General features: G+C 43.1%; 1 protein-coding gene across 1 annotated transcript in view; it reads left to right on the top strand.

The window, feature by feature from the left end:
• The window catches only part of DTNA (dystrobrevin alpha), a 167,288-nt gene that overhangs the window by 11,499 nt on the left and 138,153 nt on the right, over positions 1 to 17,636 (top strand). The gene's annotated exons all lie outside the window — the stretch shown is intronic.

Genomic DNA, 17,636 nt, shown 5'->3' with positions numbered 1-17,636 from the left:
CCTGATGTGCCACATCTGGCACATTTTGCAGTTGTTTTCTGCTTCTTGATGCAGAGATATGGAATAGAGGTTGTTCAGCTGCTCAGGCTGCTCTTCTGTGCCCTGAAATAAAGTCTGCCTGCTTTGGGTATTAGGATTTGCTGAGGTTGGTTCTACTGTTGAGCTTACTGTATCCCAAACACAATGTGTACAAATCAATGCTGACTTCTTGTAGCGAGCTATCTCTGCCTGTGGGAACCCATGTGCATGCTTCTCTACTCAGCCTTTTCATTTGGATGTAGATTTCCGTGATCAATTGCTAGGATGAAAAGTCCAGTCCATCCTGTTCAGAGTATACATGTTTATTCAGACCATTGTTAAAGCTGATGCTATTATTCATGTATGATTTTTGCTTCCATATAAGTTTTGTTTTACTTTGATCTTCTGTAGTGCCCAGCATGCTTTTAGAAACCACTTCCCCACAAACTGTTATTTCACTGTAATTATAAAAGAACATGCATATAAATCACAAATGAGAATATTACCCAACTGGATGTTCCTAGAAACAGGAGAGCACTTACGTGCAATACAATACATTAATCATGTATAAGGATTCAGCTATTAACTGAATTCTTTTAATGCAGTACATTCAGTACCAAGATTATGCAAAAAACCTTCTCAGGGAAAATGTTTATGGGCTTTCATAATTTTCTTTCTTGCTTGCTTGCTTTCCTTCTTTCCCTTTCCTTGTTTCCCTTTCCTTGTTTCCCTTTCCTTGTTTCCCTTCTTTCCCTTTCCTTCTTTCCCTTTCCTTCTTTCCCTTTCCTTCTTTCCCTTTCCTTCCCTTTCCTTCCCTTTCCTTCCCTTTCCTTCCTTCCCTCCTTCCTTCCTTCCCTCCTTCCCTCCTTCCCTCCTTCCCTATTTCCTTCCCTCCTTCCCTCCTTCCCTATTTCCTTCCCTATTTCCTTCCCTCCTTCCCTATTTCCTTCCCTCCTTCCCTCCTTCCCTCCTTCCCTCCTTCCCTCCTTCCTTCCCTCCTTCCTTCCTTCCTTCCTTCCTTCCTTCCTTCCTTCCTTCCTTCCTTCCTTCCTTCCTTCCTTCCTTCCTTCCTTCCTTCCTTCCTTCCTTCCTTCCTTCCTTCCTTCCTTCCTTCCTTCCTTCCTTCCTTCCTTCCTTCCTTCCTTCCTTCCTTCCTTCCTTCCTTCCTTCCTTCCTTCCTTCCTTCCTTCCGTCCTTCCTCCCTTTTCCTTCCTTCCTTCCTTCTCTTTCTTTCATTTTTTTAACTTTCCATCAGCACAATCCTGTTACAAATTTGCATAGGAGAAGCTCAAATATGCTAGTTTGGGTGACTCCATTTTACATTACCTCAGGAGTGTTTTGATGCATGTGTATATGTGTATATACATACTTATGTATGTTTATATATCTGGATACACGTGGGATAGAATGCTTTGGACCCATTTCTACAAGCTTTTCTCTTTAAGGGAAGCCCACAGTGCATTTGGTGCTGCTTTGTTTCAGCAGGACTCCTCATGGGCAAGGGGTTTTCCTGCGGGACCCATTCACAGTGCACATCTGTGGTCACTGAAAGGGCATTTCTCAAATGAATTCAACTCCAGTAAATCAAGTGAGCTATCATTCCTTAAGAGGGCGTTATCCCTTGAGTTGGCTTCGGGCTTTCATATTTCTAAATGTCACTGATAAAAAAAAAAGGAGGAAAGAATGTAGAAAGCTTCAAGCAACCTTGCTTTGGATTGCCCATATGAAGGCAATTCTATATGCAATCCCTTCCCTAGGCTGGCAGGATGTACTCCAATAGCAATGCCAAGCTGAGGAGCTCTGTCAGCACCACATGGAGTCCCAGCAGCTGCTGGAGTTGAGAGCAAGTTGGAGCTGCCTCCAGGAAGCAACTCAGAAAGCAGAGAAGTTTGATATACCCATGTGACCCATGATTGTCTCATTCCTTGCATGGCACTTGCACTCAGTGCAGGTACTGGGACAAGAGAACTTGTTTGGAGCAAGGTATTTACAATTATTATTTTTAAAGACTTCTCACCACTGGGCAGTGGTGCAGATCACCCTGCTGCTTCCCTGGTCTTGTCCGCCTAGGCTCCTAGCTTTGGGGTGGTGACTGTGCAAGGGACCGTGGTTATTTTAAAGCATCTTTGCTCTGCATTGGTAGAATGTAGGTTACAGTCTGGATCACTTTAAATTGGTATATTTAAATCTGTTACACTACTGAGATTTGCATAGTGAAACTTTGCTAGAACCATCCCACCACTAGCAAGTGCAGTGCTACGAGAATTTTACAGTGTAAGCCAGGTGTTCTTTGGCTCTGGTGGTTATCTGGGCCAGAACGCCAGCTGGTTTGTGCTCTGCACTTCCAGATCCATCCCTCTGCTTCTCCCTTCTCTATGACCTCTCCATAGAGCAAGGTGCTGCACTTGAGTGCCCCTCAGCCTCTGTGATTGATGGGAGATGCAAGAAGAAGCATGTTTCCCCTCCTCAAGCAGTGGGCAGCACTCCTGTCTGAAGGGTTAAGGAAAGAAACTTGCACCTTCCTGTACCCTGTTGTCTGCTGTCCTGATGGGTTTTTGGGAAAGGATGCCCATTCATTCAGAACTTCATTCATAAAATAACCCCATTTCACGGTCTAGAAATAGAACAGTAGTGGAGGCTGCATAGCACACATAAAGCTTTCAGAGCTTTGAATGTAGTGTTACCATTTGTGTCTAATTTTTGGAGATGCTGTGCAGCTGTATCTGAATGAAATCCACGGGAACCCTACATGGGAATCACGTTGTTACAGCGTAGCTACCTTCACCGAGTCAGTCCTGTATTGCTTTCAGTGTCTACTTTCTGGCACTAGCAGCTCACTTGGTTACTAAAAACAGATTCCTTATCTATTTATTAAATGTTGTAATTTGCTCTCATTTTATGCTGTCGTGCAATTCACGATCTGGAACAGCAGTGGTTCTCCTGACCCTGTAGAAAATTGATGAGTAGAACTGCTCGGAAAGTAATCTCTACTGGAAATCTTATCACAAGTACAATTCAACTGGTTATTACAGAATTGATAGTCCTGTTCAGTGACCTGTCTGGGGCAGAATGGTAGGTCAACTAAACATTGAACCTTGGTAGAAGTGTCACTGCATATTACTATGACAGTCCTAAGATAGGATCTTACATTGCTAAAGGTAAGAGGTGCAAAACCCCACTTTAAAGCAGAATCCTATATGAGAATGATTATCAAGCAAGACGTTTGCATTGTCATCTTCCAAATGTCAGCTCTGCCTGTGATTCATCGTGAAGTAGAGAGTTCCTGGTGTTGCAGTTCTTTTGGCCTGATGTGAGATCTTCATGGCTAAGCTTTTTGACCCCCAGAAGTTAAATGCGTTATTGCAGTTCTGAATCTAGTTTTTCCATGCCTAAACTGAAGATACAATATTACACGAGTGCTTGAAAATTCTAGGTGTTCCATGGTAGTCAACAGGCAGAGCTGAGGCACAGTACTGACCATGCTGTCGCTGCTTGGCTCTGGATATGCTTCTTTGCTGCCTCTCAAGAAGGTTCTGTTTTGCTCTTTCTCTGAAGGTCTGTTTGTGTAAAACCTGTTCCAGATTTCCTTTTGGCACACAAATAGAATTGCATGCTACTTATCTGGGTATCTTCTTTCTTGCGTCTAATGCTAGCACATATCTCAGATTCCTTTTTCATCTGCAGAAATATGACTGTGATAATGTTACCGTAACAGCCTGTGTGTCTCCAGTCACATTTAGACGGCCCATTGGGCTCGCCGTGGCCTTCAGACACATGACCTTGGGAGAGACGAAGGCTATTCATGCTGCAAAAGCCCTCTGTGTGGGTATGATTTGTGTGGGCATGTGTTTCGTGTAACTTTGGAAGGGCAGGACAGATAGACAAACTATACTTCTTTGTCTCACTGCCGGGATTGGCCACAAGACACTTCTTCTGGACCCGTCTGAGTTCAGCTGGCAGCTCTGCCACCTTTAACTTCCCTTCTTCTCTTTACTTTTCTGCGTATTATCAGCTCACTGGAGGGCAGTTGGTAATGTTGTCTGTTGTTTCCAGGTGAAGATCTTTGACAGATCCAGCTCCTCTGCACATGCAGGAGAGTCTCTGTGCCTTCGTCTGGCACCCAAAGCACTTGTGAGTCCTTGAGCACCTGGCAGACTTCCTGCTGCATTTGTCTTCACATGTCTTAGATAGACACAGAGCTGCTCAACCAGAAGATTAGGAGTTGAAGATTGCCTCTATAGATCTTACACACAGAGAGGATGATGCAGTGTGCAACCTGAACTTTGGCATCTCACAACTCTTAAAGGTGGAGACTACTGAACCAAGCAGACATGTAACACTCTTGTTACCTAATTCCTCTGGAATAATATACTCTATAACTTGCTATTCAAAACAGCTCTGACCCAATATCTCAGAGTGCTTTCAAGCTTCATGTATTACCCCATGAGGTAGGTGTAGCACACTGAGGACAACACAGCCTGTCAGCAAGCAGTTGTAGGGCAGGATGTGTTATGTTGTGCAACAGATGGAGGAGGGCAAAGGATCATTCCTATTCCTGGGCAGTTTCAGGAGACAGAAAGGGTCTTACATTCTAAGTTAATTTCAGTGTTGGTTTATGAAGAACTGATTTTCAAAACATCTAGGTTTCTACCATATTGCCAAGCACTGGTTGAACAGGTCTCACAGGGAAAGAAGCAAAACATGATGAAAACAAACGCATGAGCAATTTGAAACCTTGGTTACCGAATATTGGCCAGTATTGAGAAGAAAATAATCCTTCTGTCATCATTGTGCCCCATATTAGGAGCACGTCTCTGCTCTGTGTTTATTTATTTTTTTGTACTTCTTTAGCAATCTTCCTTCAGGAAAAAACTTTCCATTGAATTTCTGTATGTTCACTCTAGTCAGGTGAAGGTTATTTCCAGTTTGTTTATTATATGCCCCACTTTTACTGTATTTTATCCACGTGAATAGGTTTGCATGAGAACAGTGTGAAAGTTGCATGAGGAAGGGAGCAAAGAGTTAAATTTTTTTCAGGACTACAAAGTACTTTGGGATACATTTCTCTAATGATTCCCTCAGTCCTCTTAGGTCTGCCTAAATAAATTATCTGTTGTGGAAAATAACTTCACAGTTTATAATGCTGAGAGATTTTTTTTCCCTTCAGTAGATCCTGTTTACAGTCCTTTCTTGTATTCAGACTCACTGCAAGTGCTTCAGTTTCCCTTTTCGTGGCAGTGCTGTAAGGATAGGTAAGAGTCAAAGTTTGCAAGAGGTAGTGTTTTTTACAAAACCAACCTGTCCATCTTGAAAAGATGAGCAAATTTCTGGCAGATGGGAATGGTGTTGTCTTGCAGAGAAGCAGTAAGCAGTCCTGGGAATTTTTCTGATCTCTGTCACCAGATTTTCACTGCTCACCTCTCCTGCCCTTCACACCCCTGGGCCTTGTACTTCTTGACTGCTCAATGTGAAATATTGTATCCCAAGTGTGAGGAATGTGGAGGGGGTACAGATACGTCTCAGTGATCCTACCTCAACAAACACTTTCCAAAATTAATAAATACCTCATGGAAAGAAAACCTCTACAGAAGTCCGTGGTTAGGTAGTCTGCTAAAGGTATGGTCTTTCATCATCGCAAGGCAGACTTTCCTGCTATGGGCAAATGCATGTTGGGAAACAAATACAAAGAAGATAATTCACATGCCAACAATTTGCTCCAGACAGTAGTTGCCTTCCTGACTTCTTCGGAGCAACAGTCAATATTTCTGTATGCTGTAATTTGTGTATTAAACCACAGCCCTTGGTATAACAACGTATTAAGGGGTAGAAAAGCTATTCAGAACTCAGTCATCATTTAAACATGCTCTGGGCTTTCCTTCTTGAGTAAATGCATAACCAGCTGCTCAGATGCAAATATTCTAATTAAGACAGGAGAGTATCTGGTAAGGATTGGTTAGGAAGGACAAATGTAATTCTCAATTTTTAGGTAGCACAGAAAAATTGTGAACTTCACATTGCAAAACTGAAAGGTACAGAACTGAAGGGGAGTCACAGCGGATGTGCAAAGAGATGTGAGCTTGTGTTGCTGTTGCAAGTGTTCTTCATGTATGGGAATCAGGCAGTGTGCCAGTGGTCTTTTCTGCTGCTGGGGCTACCAGAGCTCACCCCAAACCTGATGTTGCCTGTGGGACAAGCCTGGGCTCTTCACAGTCGCTTTGCTGCCTGAAATACAGCCCCATGTATCAACGTCAGACAAGGGAATGGGGGTTACAGAAGGAGCATCAGGGAATCAAGTCTCTTCATGCCCATGACTGGAGGGAGTGGGTGGGTGAAGGCCTGCCAGCTCCATGCAGGCCAGTGCTCCTGAGAGGCCCAGTGCCACTTTGGAGACCGGAGATGCCTTGTTTGGCCTTCTGAGTAGCATGGAAAGCTACCTCAGTGATATTTGTGGCAAAATTCACGTTTCTGTGTAAGAATGGGGTAGAAAGAAAGGCTAAAAGAGAAAAAAACATGCCTATATTCTGAAAAGGTTTAAAATCTTGGCTGTGTAATCACTAGTAACATCTGTGACAGTTACTCTCTGATTTAAACAAAATCATTCAGCTAGGTCAGCTGGGAAATTGATTTAGGATGTCAGCTCAAGTGGTCTCACTCTACTAACATGAAACATAGCTTTGGAGTTGAAACTTTGCCTCTGGCTGAGTGCTGAAGTAGTGAAACTCCTGCTTCTCAGATGACATTTGTAGTTCAGAGGATATGTGATACCACAAGATATACCTCTCATCCCATGGATTCTCACCTTATGCAGCAGAGCAGAAAAACCGCTCCCTTGTAGGCACTGAACAGCAGAGTGGATACAACTCATTCACAATACGGGCCATCACTAATGTCACCAGTTAATACTCAGCACAGCGTAAACCAAGAGTACTGCTTTGAGAAATGAGATCTTGTTGGAGGTTTTTCTTTCTGACTAGAGGAGTATGCTGCTGTTAGTCCTCCTGCGCACAGGAGCACAAGCTAGGCTTTTCAAGAGTGTCTTTACTTTCATGCTCTCCCTGTATGGTTTTTTTTTTTCTGCCTCTATTCATTTAATAACTTCGATTTGGAGCTAGGAATAGTTGAACTTAAAATACTGATTCTTAGAGAGACCATTAGAGCTGAAGCAGCTTTTATGGTGTTCAACAGCTTTTTACCAGTTCTGTTTACCCACTGCCTATGCTTGCCAGAGAGTTCTGTTTTATTTGTGCGTATTCCAAAGGATGACAGTTCCTTGGGCAGGTATCCACCTTATCTTTGTTTCTTGCTCATAGCATAGGGTCACTGCTGGAAAAGTTTGCACTGATGGGGTCAGATTCTGGCTGTTGAGAACACATTGTTGTGCATTTCAGTTTTAAAGAATTGGCACAGAAATGGTGAGTTTAAAGAGTGTGATCTTTATCAGTATAATCTTAGGTCTGCTCTGTCAGGCTTTTCACTTACGGTTGTGGAGGGCATTCTTTCAGGAATTCAAGGGAAATGGCAGATCTTTCAGATAAATCAGATGGCCTGGGGTTTATCATTATTACTGTTATTATTGTAATTTGAAAGGGAAAAGGCTGATTTTAAACATGAGCTTTTCTCTGCAGTGTGTTGGATTTACATTATTTGGAAGGAGCTCAAGCATGCAGATTAATACATCTAGCTGAAGAGGTAAAGATCTTGCTGCATTTAACAGCTCACTGATGGAGGCCCTGGGGCTGCATTCTTCCAGTAGTGCATGTGCTGCAGAGATCACAGAACCACACAGAATCACAGGGGTTGGAAGAGACCTCAAGAGAACATTGAGTCTAACTCCCCCGCTAAAGCAGGTAGCCTACAATAAGTTGCACAGCTAGGCAGATGGGTCTTGAATATCTCCATAGAAGAAGTCTCCACAACCTCTCTGGGTACCCACTTCCAATGCTCTCTCATCCTTACCGAAAAGAAGTTCCTCCTGCATGTCTGTATGGAACTTCCTATGTTCAAGTTTCAGGACGTTGCTCCTTGTCTTGTCATTTACACACCACCAAGAAGAACTTGGTCTCATCTATTTGCCTTTCACCTCCCTTTAGATATTTATAAAAATGAGTCAGATCTCCTCTCAGACTTCTTTTCCCCAGGCTGAACAGACCTGCGTTACTCAGCCTTTCCTCATAAGGGAAACGCTGCAGCCCCTTTATCATCTTTGTGGTCCAGATGCTTCTGGCCCCTGCTCATCCTCTTAGTCTTGGTCTCCAGAACAGGGTGGCCACAAGCAGGCAGCCTGCTGGAGATGTCTCGGACCTGTGCAATTCCCAGACTGTGCCCAAAAGCTCTTTGGAAGAAAAGGTTGTTTAGGACCAAAAACTGCTCCAGGGACTGCTGTAATGCTTCAGTGGCGTAGGCGATGGTTCTGGTACCTGGAGTGCTCCCTTCTCTGATTTCTCTCACTGATGTAGATACAGTCTTATCAGGAGATAGGAGCAAATAAAGGAAAAGCAGAGACTTGGTTCCTGTCACTCGCTGGCATGTTTGACACATCTGTTGTGGGTCCTGTTGCAGGCTGTAGCAGATTATTCAATAACTCTGGGCAAGCTGCCTCCCTAGCAGCTCCCCAGTTCAGCTGGACCAAATCTTCCCAGGAACTGCCAGAGCCCAGTTCCACTGCTTGTCTTTTGCTGGGCAGGATCTTGCTAGCAGCAGGGATGTTCAAGACATGTTGAAAATCTGCTTTCAAAATCAGTGAAAATATTTGTGGGAAAGTGTCGGCATTGGCTACAGAAAAGCGTGTCTGCTGGGCCTTGTGTGCAGTCAGTGTGCTGCTGCACATCTCTGATGCTGTGTTTGATTTTAGCCTGCCCAAAACATTTTTCAGACAGCCCTGTGCGTTCTGTTCTCAGGGCATTATTTCTTGGTGGAAAACCAGTGGGCATATTAGTGCTGATTCTTTGCTTTTACACATGCTTTTTGGATAGGGGATTCAACCCTGCAGTGGTTTCTGGCCTTATATATATATTTTTTCTATATTTCTGATTTTGTTTTCTTCTGTTAACAAAGAGGTATTTGTGTCGGTACCTCAGAGTGCACCACATGGTGATGTTACTGTGCTGTAGATAACAGCATGTTGTTTTCCTGTCCCATACATGTCAGAGTCACTGGTCCACATGTGCAAACAGTTTGGATGGGAAAATTTGGTTTCAGCTTTCGGGGAGTGTCAGTTTCACCCCACATTGATCCAAGTTGTGTCAGAATGTTCTTGTAGGTAGATATGAGAGGGATCATGGTCAGGAGGTGAACTGAAGGACTGATACTGCACACCTCTGATCCCTTTTCAGGGGAGAGTTTTTGTGACTCCCAGCTTTATAGAAAACACTTGTATCTGTGCATAATACTAAGCAGATAATTCATTCCAAAGAAACTCTTGAAATTAAGCACATAAAAGTTGTATCTAACCCTTTCTATCTGTTGCTTAAGGATCTAAGCATTTGTTGATTGACTGACCAGCTTGCTTATCTAGCTGCATTTAAATGCCATAATAATAATACCATGATGAGAAAGCTTAAATATGGTACAGCCACCTGTCTTGCTATTTCTACCCGATTTGCTGCAGTTAATCACAGCATCCAGAGGCAGACCACTTCACCTGCGCAGGCCAGATGAAACTGATTAACGCTGTAGTCTAATAACAGTTAACGTGGTGACATTTTTAGGGAGGTGGATTCATTTCTTTTCTTTTCTTATGTGCTGAGTAAGTGAGCTGGTTCTGTAGTTTCCTTAGTATAAAACATAAATTTCATTTGATGTATACGTTAGACTTAGCTTTAGGCTAAAGTTTCTTGTTTAATTCATAAACATTTGTGTTTTTATTAGAGACAGGAGTCCTTCCCGGCATCCTCCCTCTGTCTTTTAATGAGGGAGCTTTTGGTTCCAGTTTTGTGTTCCTAGTTTCGTGCTTCTATAGCTAGTCCCAGCCTGCTGTGTTCAAACACCTTTTTAAGATGTTTTGATTGTGGTGATGCCGCATGTCAAATGCCATCACTGGAATTTTCAAGTCACAGGCAAAGCAGAAGGGCTGAATCCAGCTCAGGACTCGGGACAGCCTAATATGGATGTAGAATGTATCTGGCCTCTGCATTTCAGAGCATGCTCAGAGCCTGCCAGCATCTCACTTTGGACTGTTTGCATGATGAATTCATCCTAAGCAGTAAACAAAATGTGGTTAATGCTCTAAATAGACTGCTCTGTTTCCTGGATTCTTTGTGGTTCAACTGTTTCTTTAACTTCAGTAACAACATTTTTGTCAAAGCAAAATTCATATTTCAGATTTTTGTTGCATCCATGCATGTCCACATAGCAGAACACTATGTAGCACTATGACACAGTTGTTTTACTAAAAAGCTTAAACTTTGAGATCAGTTTTACTCTTCTTTTATTTTTTATGTCTTAGCATCTACAAATTCCTTTTTTAAAAAAAAGTTTATCCTGAAAATGCTATTTTAGGTATAGTTTTAACTATGATGCTAGAAAGAGCTGAGCTGTTCCTTGTTAGATCACTCATAATCCTGGCCAAACAGCTCTAGGTGTCCCTGCTTGAGCAGGCGTTGGACCCAATGGCCTCCAGTAGTCCCTTCCAACCACAAACCAGTCTGTGATCCAGTTGCTGCCTCCATGAGACTGCTCCAGTAATAGATGCCGCCTAAACTCTTAACTACTGGGCTAGGTTGCTCAACTTTTCTATTGTTCATATTTATGGAGAAGCTTGATTAAATCTTAAGTCTCTTTGATCCCACTGCAGACATGCATGGTGAACTTGTCTCAATAGGCTTTTTGGGTCCTAGGAAATGAAGCAGTGCTTTCTGCTTACTTTAGAATGTAGCTCAGGAAGAAAAAAAAGACATTTCCTCTGGAATGTGATTGTTTGTTTTCAATAGAAAGTCTAGAGGAAGAGACTGGTTTCTGTGCTGTACTCTATGCCCTTGGGTAGGAGGGATTATCTTGCTAAGTTTTATCTCTGATGACCACAGCTAGTAACCAACTCACCACGTCTCACCTCTTCTGCTCCATTGTATTGAACCCAAGAGTCACTGCAGAATTACACGGGTTATTTTCTGGAAGGGTGGCTTCCTGACATGTAATCACCAGGCTTTCCTAGACAGTAAGAAACTTCTATAATTTAATGTGGGTGACCTCTGTGACCATTATTAATACCTAAATAATATTAAATAATAGTATTTAAATGTTGTACTTGCTTTTTGCTGCTGCCTTATGTCATGAAGTTACTGACCACACACCTGTTGGCAGCCTTAGCATTTTCTTCATAACAGCATTGGGATTGTTACTTAATTTGACTAACTGTTATAAGGGGAAATGTGTGGGAACCAAAGTCCCCACTCAAGAATAAGAGCTCAGACTGGAAAAATGTATGGGTGTTCTTCTGATTGAGATGCTCACTGTGATAGAAAATGTGTTATTTCTGCTGCTATCCCCAGCAGAATTATCCACGTTAATTATTTTGGAGATGTGGGAATATGATTTTTCATATAGATTTTTCATCTTCTTTAAGAAAGTAGTTAATTAACCCTTGAGGAGTAAATAATTTGGGGCAAGGGGCTGCATGTAGGATTTTTGTAAAGCACAATTCATTCTTAGATGCTTTGTCTCCTCATTTAGGCTCAGACAAGACAGCACTGGAGATACTAATGACTAGCAATTATGTAATTTGGAGATATATCTGGACTCCTTTAAAGAGCACGAGACTATTTGGATAACTAGTAAGGGAAAAAAATGGCTTATTTAAAGAAATGAGTGCAATTTTGTTTGTCTGTGTAGTGGTAACTGTGAGGGTACCATGGCACTGTAGGTTATTTCATTTATCTCTTGTTCTCCAGAACAGTCCTGTAAACACTTAGGTTCTATAACTGAAGTTATCAGTGAGGAAATTCCTCTCAGAAGGCTCCTTTGGTAGGTGTTGAAATTCTTAGTTTTGATGTTGCACAAGGAACTGAAAAGGTCGAGGAGGTGATTATCTTATATTCTCATTTGCACATAGTTGTCAAGTTATTGCAAGTAAACTTCAAGAATTATTGCGTTATTACTATTACTACTATTTCTTGTTATTACTGGTAAGTAGTAAAACATCAAGGCCTAACAAAATATCTTCTTAAAGTCTTATCCAATTGGAAATGAAAATTGTATCTTTCCTTGTTTTTAACATCAATTTTAAAGGTTATTTATGGACCAATACAAAAGCTGTTGAGTTTGGGGTTCAGGCACAGCTCTTTATGTGTGTAAGTACTTTGTCTTGGAGCTGCAGTGGTCCAGGTTAGTTGCATATTCAGAGTGAGAAGCTAAATTAACTGGTAAAAATATGACATCCTCAAAAACCACAGATAAGAGTTTCTTATAATTGAGCCTTTCCTATTGGCAGTGCTCTTTAAAAAGCCAAAATAGGTGATTTAGCAAAATCATCTGTGACTGGCATTTGGCCACAGAAGGTCTGCTGCTGTGCATCATGAAGGGCAGACACTGTCTCCCCAGAGCACTGTACCACCTCTGCCTCCTGTACCTGCTGCCCACTCCACTGGTGTCCCAAGCAGCCTGGGAGCTGGATCTGTCCCCTAGGGGCTATCAGGGTTGAGCAATAGCATGGCTAGTTATTTGTAGAGCTGAGAGGCGTCATGTTTTTCCACGAGGGACCAAAGTCTAGGTCGGGTTTCTTTTGAGCTTTCTGTAACAATTGTCAAGGACAGAAATTAAATGAGAGGGAAGGATAGGTTGTAGCACAAGCCAGTGAAACCCTGTCTCAAGTAATTGTTTGTGGGCTTGTTATGGCATCTTGAAAGGAAGTAGGCATTCACGTGCTTTATTTTTAGCGTGCAAGAGAAGAGGTATTTAATGTTCCTTTCTGTCTCTTTTGTAAAAGTGTTCTCATTAAAGCAGGATCTGCAGTATTGGGGCTGGTTAGCCCAAGACTTTCCTGCCTCTGAAAATGTATTCCCACAAAAGGATATCATTGAAATTGGTTTTCACTATAAAATTGTACGTAGAACTGATTCCAAACTCCAGAGTGTTAAAACACTTTGCTGCTGGCAGTGGTTTGCAGTTTGCAGTGTATAACTGGCTGCATTTTGCTCGCAGGATGTCATATGTATTTTTACATTTTTATTGTGAAGTTGCTTGTGGTGCCATTTGCTTTGATTTTGGCTCCCATTAAGTTGTATATAGTTATATATAGTGTGTTTACTTAAATTAAGGAATATCTTTGTCTGGGATTTTAATAGTATTGCTGGACTGGGCCTTAAATCTCTGCACGGAGATGGGATCAACTACCCAGTACGGTTAGCTCTGAAAAAGATTTCTTCTTTCCTCCCCCCTTCTCCCTGTTCTTTGAACTTCAGTACCATCGCTCATGCTTTAGGTTACTGAAAATCAATGAATTATTTATTGTACTTGGTTTTCCAGCAGTTGGGTAATGAATGGGCTTGCAAGATGTTGCTGGTCAATAGTCGCACTCTGGGGTCAACGAGCGCTTCTGATGCATCTTTAACCTTCCTGTGAGACTGCTTTTATTTCCCTCTTTTCTCTTCTGTGAAGTAGCAGAGCAGTGCCGGCAGCAACGAAATGAGAGCTGTGATCATCCTGAGTGGGTAAGACAGCCTGCTAAGCATGTGGTAAAAATAAAGAGGGAAGTCGGCGATTATTAATTTTTAGAAAATGCATTTCTACCGGTCTCCAATCTGATTCCTAATGCTAGCAAAAGGAGAAGCTCTGCATCTGGGAAGCATAATTCTGAGTTATCTATAGTGTCTTTTCCCCTAGCTATGGCATGGGCTGTTTTTATTTTAAGGCCTAAGACCTCTAAGAATAATAACAGTGGCCTGGCATTGCTGCTCATGTTGAGCAGCATGGCTGGGATAAATAGATGAGGGGTACAGAAGAAGAAGCAGCCATTTTTGTGCGCTTAGTTTGCTTCAGTAAAGTCAGTACATGGCAACACTGGCAAGGAAGAAACTATACCTCTCAGGCTCTTCCCTAGATTACAAAGTCTGCGATTACTTACTGCCCTCTTAAAGAAACTTGCATACTCATGCTGAGTGGGCTGATTGGGAACCCAGACCTGACTGCCAGGTGGTGGCAGGAAGCAAACCCACACAGGCAGCTGATCTATGCCTCTTTTTGATGTCAGATATCAGAAAGAGACTGTCACTGCTGTGCCACACGGTGAGCCCCTGCTCTGGGCTGTGCCCTGCAGGAGTTAGTGTGTGCTCAGCCTTTGCAGAGGAGGAGCCGGAGCTGGTTGCACACCTGCCAAGAAAGGGAATCCTGAACAACTGCTCCTGCTCCAAGGAGATTGGGAGCTGGGCCAAGGATTTCATACATCGATGATTAAAATAAGACTCTTGCATCCATATGTGCGTTCTCGTTTTGAAAACACTGACTGCCTCACCTCTCTTCTCTCATGCTTTTCATGTAGTCCCCTAATGGGCTAACGATTCCCCATTTCCTCCAGCTCTGACAGCATCCCTTGTACACAGTGAAAGTAAATTTATCTTTCTTCTCTGTAATCACACAGCACTGGAATGTGGCTTCTGTCTTTTATTTTCCACTAATATTCTCTGGGCGAGTGTTGTTGTTTTTTTGTAAGGGAAGAAGGTGATAGTTTCTCCTTGGGAAAAGCAGCTGAATGTGGAACTCCCTGGGGGTTTTAATGTGTGACCGAATGGAGATCTCCCTATGAACTGTTTGGAGGTGCAGGTCTAATGTTGAAGGTTCCCAAAGAGTTGTGGATGACGATGGTAAAGGGTCTGGAGGGCAAGGTGTGTGAGGAGCAGATGAGGTCTCTTGGTTTGCTCAGGCCAGGGCAGAGAAGCAGAGGGGAGGCCCAGGGCAGCTGCAGCTCCTCACAGGGAGCGGAGGGGCAGGGCTGAGCTCTGCTCTGTGTGACAGCAATAGGGCCCGAGGGGATGGCATGGAGCTGTGTCAGGGGAGGATTAGGGAAAGGTTCTGCAGCAGAGAGTGGAGGGCATGAAACACACTGCCAGGTCACTGGGCACAACCCCAAGTGCCGGAGTTCAAGGAGCATTGGACAGTACTCTCAAACATAGGGTTTGGGTTTTCCTGTGTGTAACTAGGGGTTGGACTCCATGACCCTTGAGAGTTCCTTCCAGCTCAGGATATTCTATGGTACTAAGGTCAGTTGAGTAAATACATTTAGATGCTTATTGTCATCAGTGATTTGGTCTGATCTCTTGAGAGCTCTGAAGCATCCAAGGGCCCAAGTGTTTCCAGAAAGAAACCCTCGTGTTTCAAAATAATGTATTTTTTTATGTTCCCCTATTAACAGCCCGTCTTAGAAAAATTAGTAGACTTCCTGAACTGCCCTTCAGAGACTGCTAGGAAATACCCATTAATGTTACTGTTTTCTAAGCAGCCAGGTTTTTGCATCTTCTTGCTGCAGCCTGTGTTTCCACTGCATGTTTCCATCCATGATGGGGTGAGAGCAGGGGGGACAACATTTAGAGGGGCTGCTCAGTCCATGATTCTCCTACAAATCAAAGATTCCTTTCTCGGAGAGGTTCCTCTGGGCAAAGTGGCAGTGCAGTCCCCACTGCAGCCTATGTGACTCTCTTGTGTGGGCTTGCTCATCACCCTGCAAGCCCTGGTCCTGGCCCTTCCTCATGCATCACCCTACCAGGTGAGCAGCCACCTCGGGCCTTTCCTGGGGAAGAATCTGCTCATGCAGAAAGACTGGTGCATTTTTGTCGGAGGATGTGCTGGGTGGTAAACGGAAGCTTCTTTCTTTCTTCCCCACAGGGCTCCAGTAAGGCTCCCTGTGCCTGGTTTCCCTTCCTCTAGAAAAGCTGCAGGCTGCTGGGTGCTGGGTGCAGGCCAAGGCAGGCAGATGAGAGAGCTGATGTACGCACAGTTCTTGCCCTAACATGGAGTGAGGACATGGCTGTAGGGCACACCCGGATACAAAAGCTCTTTTATTTTTTAATATATTAAAACTTGGATCAAAACACCTCGTGTAGCAAAACAGACTTTATAGCTTGCTTCAGCTTGGAAAAAGACTTTTCAAAGCAAACTGCTGGCATTGTCTCCTGACAACCCTGAAGTGGTTGTTGGAGGTAGTTTATCTCAAGCCATCTTTTCATTCCTGATTGTTTTGAATTGTCCTCCTAGACCCCTCAAAATTAACAGTGTATTCATAATGCAACATCCCAATAAAGAAACTCAAGTGAAAGTTGTACATTTAACAGAGCAGCTCTGCACCCTGCCAAATGCCAGAGTTTTAAGAGGAGTTGTGCTTTATAAGTAGCCTATAAGCATATATATCCCAATAAGGGATGTTTTCCAAGTGTATTAAATGGAATTGTGAACATTGCCGATGTTAACATTCACTGTATAGTAGCAGGATAACAATGTAAGTGAAAAAGGCAGAGATTTCAAGAACTACTAAGCTCCTATTATTAAAATCTTGACAACTGAACAGAGGGAAGAAGCCAAATGAAGTCCCCCTGGAGCAACAGGAGAGCAGGGCTCAGCAGTTACAGCCTGTTGGCTGTGGGAGCCAAGCCACCCATGCCCTGACCTGCCCTGCACATGTTGGTACTGCAGGGAAGGTCATCAGGGCTGCCTCCACTGAAGGTGCAGAAGTTGTGCCACAGAGGGAGAAAGTTGGAAATTGTATCCAACGGAAGGAAGTATTTCAGGAATCAGGTTTCACTATTCCTGTTGCTTCAGGAAAAACTTGTTTATAGTAACATGAAGTCAGCAGGAGGTATATGTATGCATGCGCATATCTGTAATATATCTGAGCATATACACACACGGCATACGTGTATGAGGAGAAGGTGCTCTGTCTGTGGTTTGTCAGCCCCAAGCATGCTGCTTTTATTCCTTCTTAAACCCTGTACCCATTTACAAGAACACAAACAGACATCAGGAAACTCCCAAGGTAGTGTGCGTGCGTGTGTGTGTGAGGCAGTATGAGTAACTCATCTTCACATTTAGCTGGAGCCTCGGTATTGTCAGAGCAGCTGAATCATTGCCTGCGAGCTGCCATGTTTGCCATGGTGATAACTTGATGGCATGCCAGCAGTGCTGCCTACAGTCTCTGACAGGCTGACCTTGTAACAGCATCAACATTCTTTCTTTGGCTTTTGCTGACATACTGTAGGCTCTGGAAGCTGTTTTCAAAACAAATACATAATGAAGTATTGTGCTTGTAAAAGCAATTGTGTTTCCGTCCATCAGATTATTTTAGGGCGTCTCGCCTGCCAAAGGGCAAAGCAAAGAGGCATGCAGGGAGGATGCAGTGCTTCAGATAATGCAAGAGGATCTCTGCGTGCAGAAGCAATGGGAATGAAAAGTAATCTTCGTGAAATCAGAAGTTAATGGTAAAATTGTGACTTCTTGTGCCATTCTGTTGTAAACTGAATTGTTTATAAAGGTCACAAACAAAGCAAGGATAAGTGAACAGAGCAGGGAACAAACAGGGTCTAAAAAGCAAGAAAGCTTCTCGATTTAATGTTTATTGTGTACTCTTGTACATCTTCATGTGGACAGAAAAAAATCCCCATCTAAAATAACTTACTGAGAGTTTCCATCTAGACATTTAT

This window comes from Cyrtonyx montezumae, unplaced genomic scaffold (genome assembly GCF_038088225.1).
Source record: "Cyrtonyx montezumae isolate F1298 unplaced genomic scaffold, pur_monq_1.0 scaffold_8, whole genome shotgun sequence".
NCBI lineage: Eukaryota > Metazoa > Chordata > Aves > Galliformes > Odontophoridae > Cyrtonyx > Cyrtonyx montezumae.
Note: the sequence above shows the minus strand (reverse complement) of the source record. Positions and strands in the feature narration are given on the sequence as shown.